We start from the raw sequence: 14,547 nt of genomic DNA, 5'->3' as shown, positions 1-14,547 counted from the left end.
TTTTGGTTTTGGTCTTTTTCACAGCCTTTTTTTAAACTTGTACTAATTTTTTCGTGATATATACGAGAAACAGATTATTTATTTATGGTGGCCATTTTTATCCTCCAACCAGGAGTGTGAAAATGCCCAAAATAGGAACATGTATTTTTTTATCTTTGTCACAACTTTTTCTTAACTCCTACTATTTTTTTTTCCTGATATGTACACGAGAAACAATTTATTTATTTACGGTCGTCACTTTTATCCTTCAACCAAGAGTATGAAAATGCCCAAAATAGGAACATGTAGACACGCTGAGGTAAAATATAACAAACCCGATAAAGAACAAACCTTTTCACAGCCCAATAACCATCAATGCTCAAATCCTGATAAGTAATATGCGTTTTCTTGGGGGGGGGGGGGTGGCTTTTTTTGGTTTTGGTCTTTTTCACAGCCTTTTTTAAACTTGTACTAATTTTTTCGTGATATATACGAGAAACAGATTATTTATTTATGGCGGCCATTTTTATCCTCCAACCAGGAGTGTGAAAATGCCCAAAATAGGAACATGTATTTTTTTATCTTTGTCACAACTTTTTCTTAACTCCTACTATTTTTTTCCTGATATGTACACGAGAAACAATTTATTTATTTACGGTCGTCACTTTTATCCTCCAACCAAGAGTATGAAAATGCCCAAAATAGGAACATGTAGACACGCTGAGGTAAAATATAACAAACCCGATAAAGAACAAACATTTTCACAGCCCAATAACCATCAATGCTCAAATCCTGATAAGTAATATGCGTTTTCTTGGGGGGGGGGGGGGGGGTTGGCTTTTTTTGGTTTTGGTCTTTTTCACAGCCTTTTTTAAACTTGTACTAATTTTTTCGTGATATATACGAGAAACAGATTATTTATTTATGGCGGCCATTTTTATCCTCCAACCAGGAGTGTGAAAATGCCCAAAATAGGAACATGTATTTTTTTTATCTTTGTCACAACTTTTTCTTAACTCCTACTATTTTTTTCCTGATATGTACACGAGAAACAATTTATTTATTTACGGTCGTCACTTTTATCCTCCAACCAAGAGTATGAAAATGCCCAAAATAGGAACATGTAGACACGCTGAGGTAAAATATAACAAACCCGATAAAGAACAAACCTTTTCACAACCCAATAACCATCAATGCTCAAATCCTGATAGGTAATATGCGTTTTCTTGGGGGGGGGGGGGGGGGGGGGGGGGGTGAAGGTACAATGCATTTGATGTTAGAAAGACAACAATAACTAATAATATTAAGCAATATCTCATCTCTACAATCGTAAACACGAAACAACTGCATCGGCATCCGTCTTGTTTCTTTCAACTAATCCTTAAATGACCCATAAACAGAAGACCCGACCCGACACAAACAATTTATTTATTTATTTTTATCTCTGTCTTGGCAAACAATTTATTTGTGGCGGTTACTTTTATGCCCAAAATAGAATCATGTAGCACGCAGAGCTAAAATATAGCAGACCCGATGCAGAACAAACATTTTCACTGCCCAATAATCTTCAATGCTCAAGTCCTGATAAGTAAAATGCATTTTTTACGGGGCGAAGGTAAAATGCATTTGATGTTCGGAAAGACAACAATAACTAATGACATTAACATTAGCACATGGCTTTTAAAAAAATTCATCTCTGTCTTGGTAAACAAATTATTTATGGTGGTCACTTTTATCCTCCAACCAAGGATATGAAAATGGCAAAATAGAAACATGTAGCACGCTCGGCTAAAATATAACAGACCCGATCCAGAACAAACCTTTTCACTGTCCAATAATCTTCGATGCTCAAGTTCTGATAAGTAAAATGCATTTGATGTTTAGAAAGACAAAAATAACTAATGACATTAAGCAATATGTCATCTCTAGAATCATAAGCACAAAACAACCGCATGGACACCCGTCTTGTTTCTTCCAACTAATCCCTATAAATGACCAATAACCAGAAGACCCCGACCCGACATAAACTATTTATTTATGTCTTTTTTAATTTTTGATCTCTATCTTGGCAAAAAAATTATTTGTGGCGTTCACTTTTATCCTCCAACCAAGATGATGAAAACGCACAAAATTGGAACATGTAGAACATTGAGCTAAAATATAACAGACCTGATACAGAACAAACTTTTTCACTGCTCAATAATCTTTAATGCTCAAGTCCTAATATGTAAAATGCATTTTCTAAGGGGCGAAGGTAAAATGCATTTGATGTTCAGAAAGACATTAAAAACTAATGACATTAACATTAGCACATGGCTTTTAAAAATTTTGATCTCTGTCTCGGTAAACAAATTATTTATGGCGGTCACTTTTATCCTCCAACCGGGAATATGAAAATGCCCAAAATAGAGCAGGCTGAGCTAAAATATAACAGACCCTATACAGAACAAATCTTTTGACTGTCCAATAATCTTCAATGCTCAAGTCCTGATAAGTAAAATGCATTTTCTGGGGGCGAAGGTAAAATGCATTTGATGTTCAGAAAGACAACAATAACTAATGACATTAAGCAAGATCTCATCTCCAGAATCATAAGCATGAAACAACTAATCCTTAAATGACCCATAACCAGAAAACCCCGACCCGATATAAACAATTTATTTATGTATTTTTAAAATTCAGATCTTTGTCTCAGTAAACAATTTATTTATGGCTGTCACTTTTATCCTCCAACGAGAAGGATGAAAATGCCCAAAATAGAAACATGTAGCACGCTGAGCTAAGATATAATAGACCCGATACAGAACAAACATTTTCATTGCCCAATAATCTTCAATGCTCAAGTCATGATAAGCAAAATGCATTTTCTGATGGGCAAAGGTAAAATGCATTTGATGTTCGGAAAGACAATAATAATTAATGACATTAAGCAATGTCTCATTTCTAGACTTATAAGCACGAAACAACCGCATCGACATCCCAAAAGTCATGTTCTGTGCTCGAGCACATATGCTCGCGGAATCATCCACGTTCAGTCTCCTCGAGATCGTGGACCCATCACGTGAGGGCCCAAGTATTCTTTTCGTTACCAGGCCTGATGACCCACATCACAGACGACGCCATCAGTCATGTTGTTACCGCTCTGACGGAAGCACACATTATGGCCCGTCAAATCCGAGATTCTGGACGAACGGGGATGTTAGAGCCCATTTATTGTTCCCAACTGTTGCACTGACCGATCTAAACTGCTGAATTGTCTCAGAAGAAAATCTAGACTGCTGAATACATGAATGGAGCGGCCAATACGTTCAGTTGTCCCTCTCCCAACTCTTATCCATACGTAGGCATCAATTTTTTCGCTCATGTTCACAATTTGAACTCATGGATATGCCTTGTCCGCCGCTCTAGAATTTTGGATTAGACACCTATCTGCAGACAGCTATGAACGTACTCCCTCCATCCTTTGAAAAGTGTACTTCCAACTTTGTTGGAGGGTCAAACTATATCAAAGTTTGACCGAGTTTGTGCAAAAATATAACAATCTTTGTGAAACCAAATAGCTATACGATGAAAATATATTTTAACATGAATCTAATGCTACTAATTTGATGGCATAAATGTTGGTGTATTATTATATAAATACGGTCAAACATAAAAAAGTTTGACTTTCCAATAAAGTTGGAAGTACACTTTTTAAAGGACGGAGGGAGTAATATACTAATATGCAATGAACTGTTGTAACCATTCAGCTACAAGTGCAGTCTTTTAATTTACCAAACAAACTCTAATACAGTACCAAAAACATAATTCTGGAGGTATATGTTGGAAATATGCCCTAGAGGCAATAATAAATGGTTATTATTATATTTCTTTGTTCATGATAATTGTCTATTGTTCATGCTATAATTGTGTTATCCGGAAATCGTAATACATGTGTGAATATATAGACCACAACGTGTCCCTAGTAAGCCTCTAGTTGACTAGCTCGTTGATCAACAGATAGTCATGGTTTCCTGACTATGGACATTGGATGTCATTGATAACGGGATCACATCATTAGGAGAATGATGTGATGGACAAGACCCAATCCTAAGCATAGCATGAAAGATCGTGTAGTTCGTTTGCTAGAGCTTTTCCAATGTCAAGTATCTTTTCCTTAGACCATGAGATCGTGTAACTCCCGGATGCCGTAGGAGTGCTTTGGGTGTACCCAACGTCACAACGTAACTGGGTGACTATAAAGGTACACTACGGGTATCTCTGAAAGTGTCTGTTGGGTTGACACGGATCGAGACTGGGATTTGTCACTCCGTATGACGGAGAGGTATCTCTGGGCCCACTCGGTAATGCATCATCATAATGAGCTCAATGTGACTAAGGAGTTAGCCAAGGGATCATGCATTACGGTACGAGTAAAGTGACTTGCCGGTAACGAGATTGAACAAGGTATTGGGATACCGACGATCGAATCTCGGGCAAGTAACGTACCGATTGACAAAGGGAATTGTATACGGGATTGATTGAATCCTCGACATCGTGGTTCATCCGATGAGATCATCGTGGAACATGTGGGAGCCAACATGGGTATCCAGATCCCGCTGTTGGTTATTGACCGGAGAGGCGTCTCGGTCATGTCTGCATGTCTCCCGAACCCGTAGGGTCTACACACTTAAGGTTCGGTGACGCTAGGGTTGTAGAGATATTAGTATGCGGAAACCCGAAAGTTGTTCGGAGTCCCGGATGAGATCCCGGACGTCACGAGGAGTTCCGGAATGGTCCGGAGGTGAAGAATTATATATAGGAAGTCCAGTTTCGGCCACCGGGAAAGTTTCGGGGGTTATCGGTATTGTACCGGGACCACCGGAAGGGTCCCGGGGGTCCACCGGGTGGGGCCACCTATCCCGGAGGGCCCCATGGGCTGAAGTGGGAAGGGAACCAGCCCTTAGTGGGCTGGGGCGCCCCCCTTGGGCCTCCCCCTGCGCCTAGGGTTGGAAACCCTGGGGGTGGGGGGCGCCCCACTTGGCTTGGGGGGGAAGCCACCCCCCTTCCCCCTTGGCCGCCGGCCCCCCTTGGAGATCTGATCTCCCAGGGCTGGCGCCCCCCCAGGGGGCCTATATATAGTGGGGGGGGGAGGGAGGGCAGCAGCACCACAGCCCCTGGCGCCTCCCTCTCCCCCTGCAACACCTCTCCCTCCCGCTTGCGCTTGGCGAAGCCCTGCCGGGATCCCGCTACTTCCACCACCACGCCGTCGTGCTGCTGGATCTCCATCAACCTCTCCTTCCCCTTGCTGGATCAAGAAGGAGGAGACGTCGCTGCTCCGTACGTGTGTTGAACGCGGAGGTGCCGTCCGTTCGGCACTCGGTCATCGGTGATTTGGATCACGACGAGTACGACTCCATCAACCCCGTTCATTGGAACGCTTCCGCTCGCGATCTACAAGGGTATGTAGATGCACTCCTTTCCCCTCGTTGCTAGTATACTCCATAGATGGATCTTGGTGATGCGTAGGAAATTTTAAAATTCTGCTACGATCCCCAACAGTGGCATCATGAGCCAGGCCTATGCGTAGTTACTATGCACGAGTAGAACACAAAGCAGTTGTGGGCGTAGATGTTGCCAATTCTTCTTGCCGCTACTAGTCTTATCTTGTTTCGGCGGTATTGTGGGATGAAGCGGCCCGGACCGACCTTACACGTACGCTTACGTGAGACAGGTTCCACCGACTGACATGCACTAGTTGCATAAGGTGGCTAGCGGGTGTCTGTCTCTCCCACTTTAGTCGGAACGGATTCGATGAAAAGGGTCCTTATGAAGGGTAAATAGAAATTGGCATATCACGTTGTGGTTTTACGTAGGTAAGAAACGTTCTTGCTAGAAACCTATACAAGCCACGTAAAAACTTGCAACAACAATTAGAGGACGTCTAACTTGTTTTTGCAGCATGTGCCTTGTGATGTGATATGGCCAGAAGATGTGATGAATGATATATGTGATGTATGAGATTGATCATATTCTTGTAATAGGAATCACGACTTGCATGTCGATGAGTATGACAACCGGCAGGAGCCATAGGAGTTGTCTTTATTTTTTGTATGACCTGCGTGTCATTGAATAACGCCATGTAAATTACTTTACTTTATTGCTAAACGCGTTAGCCATAGAAGTAGAAGTAATCGTTGGCGTGACAACTTCATGAAGACACAATGATGGAGATCATGATGATGGAGATCATGGTGTCATGCCGGTGACGAAGATGATCATGGTGCCCCGAAGATGGAGATCAAAGGAGCAAAATGATATTGGCCATATCATGTCACTATTTGATTGCATGTGATGTTTATCATGTTTTGCATCTTATTTGCTTAGAACGACGGTAGTAAGTAAGATGATCCCTTATAATAATTTCAAGAAAGTGTTCCCCCTAACTGTGCACCGTTGCGAAGGTTCGTTGTTTCGAAGCACCACGTGATGATCGGGTGTGATAGATTCTAACGTTCGCATACAACGGGTGTTGACGAGCCTAGCATGTACAGACATGGCCTCGGAACACACGCAATACACTTAGGTTGACTTGACGAGCCTAGCATGTACAGACATGGCCTCGGAACACGGAGGACCGAAAGGTCGAGCATGAGTCGTATAGAAGATACGATCAACATGGAGATGTTCACCGATCTTGACTAGTCCGTCTCACGTGATGATCGGACACGGCCTAGTTAACTCGGATCATGTTTCACTTAGATGACTAGAGGGATGTCTATCTGAGTGGGAGTTCATTGAGTAATTTGATTAGATGAACTTAATTATCATGAACTTAGTCTAAAATCTTTACAATATGTCTTGTAGATCAAATGGCCCACGTTGTCCTCAACTTCAACGCGTTCCTAGAGAAAACCAAGCTGAAAGATGATGGCAGCAACTATACGGACTGGGTCCGGAACCTGAGGATCATCCTCATAGCTGCCAAGAAAGATTATGTCCTAGAAGCACCGCTAGGTGAAGCACCAATCCCAGAGAACCAAGACGTTATGAACGCTTGGCAATCACGTGCTGATGATTACTCCCTCGTTCAGTGCGGCATGCTTTACAGCTTAGAACCGGGTCTCCAAAAGCGTTTTGAGAAACATGGAGCATATGAGATGTTCGAAGAGCTGAAAATGGTTTTCCAAGCTCATGCCCGGGTCGAGAGATATGAAGTCTCCGACAAGTTCTTCAGCTGTAAAATGGAGGAAAATAGTTCTGTTAGTGAGCACATACTCAGAATGTCTGGGTTACACAACCGCTTGTCTCAGCTGGGAGTTAATCTCCCGGATGACGCGGTCATTGACAGAATCCTTCAGTCGCTTCCACCAAGCTACAAGAGCTTTGTGATGAACTTCAATATGCAGGGGATGGAAAAGACCATTCCTGAGGTATATTCAATGCTGAAATCAGCGGAGGTGGAGATCAGAAAGGAACATCAAGTGTTGATGGTGAATAAAACCACTAAGTTCAAGAAAGGCAAGGGTAAGAAGAACTTCAAGAAGGACGGCAAGGGAGTTGCCGCGCCCGGTAAGCCAGTTGCCGGGAAGAAGTCAAGGAATGGACCCAAGCCTGAGACTGAGTGCTTTTATTGCAAGGGAAGTGGTCACTGGAAGCGGAACTGCCCCAAATACTTAGCGGACAAGAAGGCCGGCAACACCAAAGGTATATGTGATATACATGTAATTGATGTGTACCTTACCAGTACTCGTAGTAGCTCCTGGGTATTTGATACCGGTGCGGTTGCTCATATTTGTAACTCAAAACAGGAACTGCGGAATAAGCGGAGACTGGCAAAGGACGAGGTGACGATGCGCGTCGGGAATGGTTCCAAGGTCGATGTGATCGCCGTCGGCACGCTACCTCTGCATTTACCTACGGGATTAGTTTTAAACCTCAATAATTGTTATTTAGTGCCAGCTTTGAGCATGAACATTGTATCTGGATCTCGTTTAATTCGAGATGGCTACTCATTTAAATCCGAGAATAATGGTTGTTCTATTTATATGAGAGATATGTTTTATGGTCATGCCCCGCTGGTCAATGGTTTATTCTTGATGAATCTCGAACGTGATGTTACACATATTCATAGTGTGAATACCAAAAGATGTAAAGTTGATAACGATAGTCCCACATACTTGTGGCACTGCCGCCTTGGTCACATTGGTGTCAAGCGCATGAAGAAGCTCCATGCAGATGGACTTTTGGAGTCTCTTGATTACGAATCATTTGACACGTGCGAACCATGCCTCATGGGTAAGATGACCAAGACTCCGTTCTCCGGAACAATGGAGCGAGCAACCAACTTATTGGAAATCATACATACCGATGTGTGCGGTCCAATGAGTGTTGAGGCTCGCGGAGGATATCGTTATGTTCTCACTCTCACTGATGACTTAAGTAGATATGGGTATGTCTACCTAATGAAACACAAGTCTGAAACCTTTGAAAAGTTCAAGGAATTTCAGAGTGAGGTTGAGAATCAACGTGACAGGAAAATAAAGTTCTTACGATCAGATCGTGGTGGAGAATATTTAAGTCACGAATTTGGTACGCACTTAAGGAAATGTGGAATCGTTTCACAACTCACGCCGCCTGGAACACCTCAGCGAAACGGTGTGTCCGAACGTCGTAATCGCACTCTATTGGATATGGTGCGATCTATGATGTCTCTTACCGATCTACCGCTCTCATTTTGGGGCTATGCTTTAGAGACTGCCGCATTCACTTTAAATAGGGCTCCGTCGAAATCCGTTGAGACGACACCGTATGAATTATGGTTTGGGAAGAAACCTAAGCTGTCGTTTCTAAAAGTTTGGGGATGCGATGCTTATGTCAAGAAACTTCAACCTGAAAAGCTCGAACCCAAGTCGGAAAAATGCGTCTTCATAGGATACCCTAAGGAAACTATTGGGTATACCTTCTACCTCAGATCCGAAGGCAAGATCTTTGTTGCCAAGAACGGGTCCTTTCTGGAGAAAGAGTTTCTCTCGAAAGAATTAAGTGGGAGGAAAGTGGAACTTGATGAGGTGATAGTCACCCCTTCCGAACCGGAAAGTAGCGCAGCGCGGGAAGATGTTCCTGTGGTGCCTACACCGACTGGGGAGGAAGTTAATGATGATGATCATGAAGCTTCAGATCAAGTTACTGCTGAACTTCGTAGGTCCACAAGGACACGTTCCGCACCAGAGTGGTACGGCAACCCTGTCCTGGAAATCATGTTGTTAGACAACGGTGAACCTTCGAACTATGAAGAAGCGATGGCGGGCCCGGATTCCGACAAATGGCTAGAAGCCATGAAATCCGAGATAGGATCCATGTATGAAAACGAAGTATGGACTTTGACTGACTTGCCCGATGATCGGCGAGCCATAGAAAATAAATGGATCTTTAAGAAGAAGACAGACGCGGATGGTAATGTGACCATCTATAAGGCTCGACTTGTCGCTAAGGGTTATCGACAAGTTCAAGGGGTTGACTACGATGAGACTTTCTCACCCGTAGCGAAGCTGAAGTCCGTCCGAATCATGTTAGCAATTGCCGCATTCTATGATTATGAGATATGGCAAATGGACGTCAAAACGGCATTCCTTAACGGCTTTCTTAAGGAAGAATTGTATATGATGCAGCCGGAAGGTTTTGTCGATCCTAAGAATGCTAACAAGGTATGCAAGCTCCAGCGCTCCATCTATGGACTGGTGCAAGCATCTCGGAGTTGGAACATTCGTTTTGATGAGATGATCAAAGCGTTTGGGTTTACACAGACTTATGGAGAAGCCTGTGTTTACAAGAAAGTGAGTGGGAGCTCTGTAGCATTTCTCTTATTATATGTGGATGACATACTATTGATGGGAAATGATATAGAATTCTTGGAAAGTATAAAGGCCTATTTGAATAAGTGTTTTTCAATGAAGGACCTTGGAGAAGCTGCTTATATATTAGGCATCAAGATCTATAGAGATAGATCAAGACGCCTCATTGGTCTTTCACAGAGTACGTACCTTGACAAGATATTGAAGAAGTTCAATATGGATCAGTCCAAGAAGGGGTTCTTGCCTGTATTGCAAGGTGTGCAATTGAGCACGGCTCAATGCCCGACCACGGCAGAAGATAGAGAAAAGATGAGTGTCATCCCCTATGCCTCGGCCATAGGGTCTATTATGTATGCCATGCTGTGTACCAGACCTGATGTAAACCTTGCCGTAAGTTTGGTAGGAAGGTACCAAAGTAATCCCGGCATGGAACACTGGACAGCGGTCAAGAATATCCTGAAGTACCTGAAGAGGACTAAGGATATGTTTCTCGTTTATGGAGGTGACGAAGAGCTCGTCGTAAAGGGTTACGTCGACGCTAGCTTCGACACAGATCTGGATGACTCGAAGTCACAAACCGGATACGTGTATATTTTGAATGGAGGAGCAGTAAGCTGGTGCAGTTGCAAGCAAAGCGTCGTGGCGGGATCTACATGTGAAGCGGAGTACATGGCAGCCTCAGAGGCAGCGCAAGAAGCAATCTGGATGAAGGAGTTCATTACCGACCTAGGGGTGATTCCCAATGCGTCGGGCCCGATGACTCTCTTCTGTGACAACACTGGAGCTATTGCCCTTGCCAAGGAGCCCAGGTTTCACAGGAAGACCAGGCATATCAAGCGTCGCTTCAACTCCATTCGTGAAAGTGTTCAAAATGGAGACATAGATATTTGTAAAGTACATACGGACCTGAATGTAGCAGATCCGTTGACTAAACCTCTCCCTAGAGCAAAACATGATCAACACCAGAACGCTATGGGTGTTCGATTCATCACAATGTAACTAGATTATTGACTCTAGTGCAAGTGGGAGACTGTTGGAAATATGCCCTAGAGGCAATAATAAATGGTTATTATTATATTTCTTTGTTCATGATAATTGTCTATTGTTCATGCTATAATTGTGTTATCCGGAAATCGTAATACATGTGTGAATACATAGACCACAACGTGTCCCTAGTAAGCCTCTAGTTGACTAGCTCGTTGATCAACAGATAGTCATGGTTTCCTGACTATGGACATTGGATGTCATTGATAACGGGATCACATCATTAGGAGAATGATGTGATGGACAAGACCCAATCCTAAGCATAGCATAAAAGATCGTGTAGTTCGTTTGCTAGAGCTTTTCCAATGTCAAGTATCTTTTCCTTAGACCATGAGATCGTGTAACTCCCGGATGCCGTAGGAGTGCTTTGGGTGTACCCAACGTCACAACGTAACTGGGTGACTATAAAGGTACACTACGGGTATCTCTGAAAGTGTCTGTTGGGTTGACACGGATCGAGACTGGGATTTGTCACTCCGTATGACGGAGAGGTATCTCTGGGCCCACTCGGTAATGCATCATCATAATGAGCTCAATGTGACTAAGGAGTTAGCCACGGGATCATGCATTACGGTACGAGTAAAGTGACTTGCCGGTAACGAGATTGAACAAGGTATTGGGATACCGACGATCGAATCTCGGGCAAGTAACGTACCGATTGACAAAGGGAATTGTATACGGGATTGATTGAATCCTCGACATCGTGGTTCATCCGATGAGATCATCGTGGAACATGTGGGAGCCAACATGGGTATCCAGATCCCGCTGTTGGTTATTGACCGGAGAGGCGTCTCGGTCATGTCTGCATGTCTCCCGAACCCGTAGGGTCTACACACTTAAGGTTCGGTGACGCTAGGGTTGTAGAGATATTAGTATGCGGAAACCCGAAAGTTGTTCGGAGTCCCGGATGAGATCCCGGACGTCACGAGGAGTTCCGGAATGGTCCGGAGGTGAAGAATTATATATAGGAAGTCCAGTTTCGGCCACCGGGAAAGTTTCGGGGGTTATCGGTATTGTACCGGGACCACCGGAAGGGTCCCGGGGGTCCACCGGGTGGGGCCACCTATCCCGGAGGGCCCCATGGGCTGAAGTGGGAAGGGAACCAGCCCTTAGTGGGCTGGGGTGCCCCCCCATGGGCCTCCCCATGCGCCTAGGGTTGGAAACCCTGGGGGTGGGGGGCGCCCCACTTGGCTTGGGGGGGAAGCCACCCCCCTTCCCCCTTGGCCGCCGCCCCCCCTTGGAGATCTGATCTCCCAGGGCCGGCGCCCCCCCAGGGGCCTATATATAGTGGGGGGGAGGGAGGGCAGCAGCACCACAGCCCCTGGCGCCTCCCTCTCCCCCTGCAACACCTCTCCCTCCCGCTTGCGCTTGGCGAAGCCCTGCCGGGATCCCGCTACTTCCACCACCACGCCGTCGTGCTGCTGGATCTCCATCAACGTCTCCTTTCCCCTTGCTGGATCAATAAGGAGGAGACGTCGCTGCTCCGTACGTGTGTTGAACGCGGAGGTGCCGTCCGTTCGGCACTCGGTCATCGGTGATTTGGATCACGGCGAGTACGACTCCATCAACCCCGTTCATTGGAACGCTTCCGCTCGCGATCTACAAGGGTATGTAGATGCACTCCTTTCCCCTTGTTGCTAGTATACTCCATAGATGGATCTTGGTGATGCGTAGGAAATTTTAAAATTCTGCTACGATCCCCAACAGTATAACTATCAATGCCCACCCACATCATAATTCTCCAGATCAAAACCCAGACCAACTCACAGCAGATTCAGTACAGTTTATTCAGACCACATTCTATTTATTCAGACTAGTTCCACTCAGGAAGTAGTATCAAGAAATTCATTAGACACACTTGTATCAACACATGCAAAGGAAATTTGCAGCTTCGGCATGAGGATACAAGCTACAACAAATAGTCTGCATTATCTGCAAATTGTCATACACATACACCATTTATCCTAACCATGCAGGTACTGTCCCAGGTACATCCCTACTATTTCAGTCAAATCTCTTTCAGACGTAGCTCCGCTGCTTTGTTGCAATTGTTCCGTGGTGACCTTCGACTCCATAGTTCTTGCATCGACCGGGTCTTGCTATGGTACATCTCCGCGGTCTGGGCACGTAGTCCTTTTTGTCTCCCTGTCACCGGCAAATAGTGCAAAACCTGGTCCTCTTCCTCAACCCTTCGTAAGGTAGTTCCTTCTACTGGTCGCAGGCCTACCCATCTCCTTCCTCTTTGCCAGTGGCAAAATTTTGTGAGCATGATCTTTCTGGTAGTGCGTAAGATGAGGTGGGAGGATGTCCCTCGCGTCCCTAGTTTCTCTCTTCACTATGTGAATGCGGATTAAGTCCAGTACCTGCAATTATCATCAACATAAAGTCAGCAAATGTAGCGACCAGACCTCAAATGGCATGTGCTGCTGTGCACCAGTGTCATCCCTGGATCAGTAATGCTGACACACACAGTACAAATGGAGGATTTATAACAGAGTAGCAATCACACACTTATTACATCAAATAACTCCGAAGAGATTAAGTATGATAAACATGGCTTAAGGCCATCTAAAACGATAACAGCGGAAGACTTGGAAGATAAGTGAGTCCATCAACTCCAGCGGCATCACTGAGTATAAGACCACGACCTAAGGCACCTTACTCGTCGTCTGAAAAGTCTGCAACATGAAACGTTGCAGCCCGAAAACGGGTCAGCACATAGAATATGCTGGCAATGTAACACATAGAGAGCAATGAACAATAATAATGCTATACTATATGCATATATGGCTGGTGGAAAGCTCTATGGTTACAGTTTTTGCGAAAAGCCAATTTTATCCTACTTCAAAGGAATAAATTTTATTTAACTATCATGGTGGTTGAAGCATTGAGAAGGTACCTCCAACTCAATCCCAATTAAGTGTCATCATTAACCCAACAAAATTAATTATAAGTATCACGGTGATGAGATTCAAATGATAATCCAAGTACTAGATACTCAAGTTGTCCATAACCGGGGACACGGCTAACCATGATTAGTTTGTACACTCTGCAGAGGTTTGCGCACTTTTCCCCACAAGACTCGATCGCCTCCGCTTGATTCTCGCACTGCATGATGTTTGAGAAACGGATGACCGAGACACAGTCTTTCAGAAACAATCACTCTTTACTCTGGATGGACCGGTACACCTACTTTCCCCTACATCTGCTAGTCCACCTCTTCAAGAGATCCTGTAACCTACTCAGCTATGCTAGAGCCCATAATAGCTTGTGGCTGCACACGGAAGTTTCTAGCATGAATAATCTTATGATCCCTTTGAGCCTGGGTGGCGGACCTTATACAAACAGACAACACTGGGTTCTCCAGGTGCCTCAATCCACCCAGATGTGAGTTTTAGTTGCCACCTTAAGTTGAACCATTAATAACATCTCACATCTGTCATGAATATCTCTCAAACCCAATCCACGTCTACGAGCATAGCATGGCAATATAATAGCAACGTAGAAGTAACTCCCAAGGGTTTGATAAGAAAACAGGTAATAGGTACTACCTCAACTACTTCCCAATACCCACAATTTAATTAGATCCTAATCATGCAATGTGTTTGAGGAAACAGATCTAATGCAATAAAAACTGGGTATGAACGGGTATGATCAAAGTGTTACTTGCCTTGCTGATGATCCGCAAAAC

This window comes from Triticum aestivum, chromosome 1D, assembly GCF_018294505.1.
Source record: "Triticum aestivum cultivar Chinese Spring chromosome 1D, IWGSC CS RefSeq v2.1, whole genome shotgun sequence".
Taxonomy (NCBI): Eukaryota; Viridiplantae; Streptophyta; class Magnoliopsida; order Poales; family Poaceae; genus Triticum; species Triticum aestivum.
The sequence above is the reverse complement of the archived record's forward strand: the minus strand, read 5'-3'. Positions refer to the sequence as shown.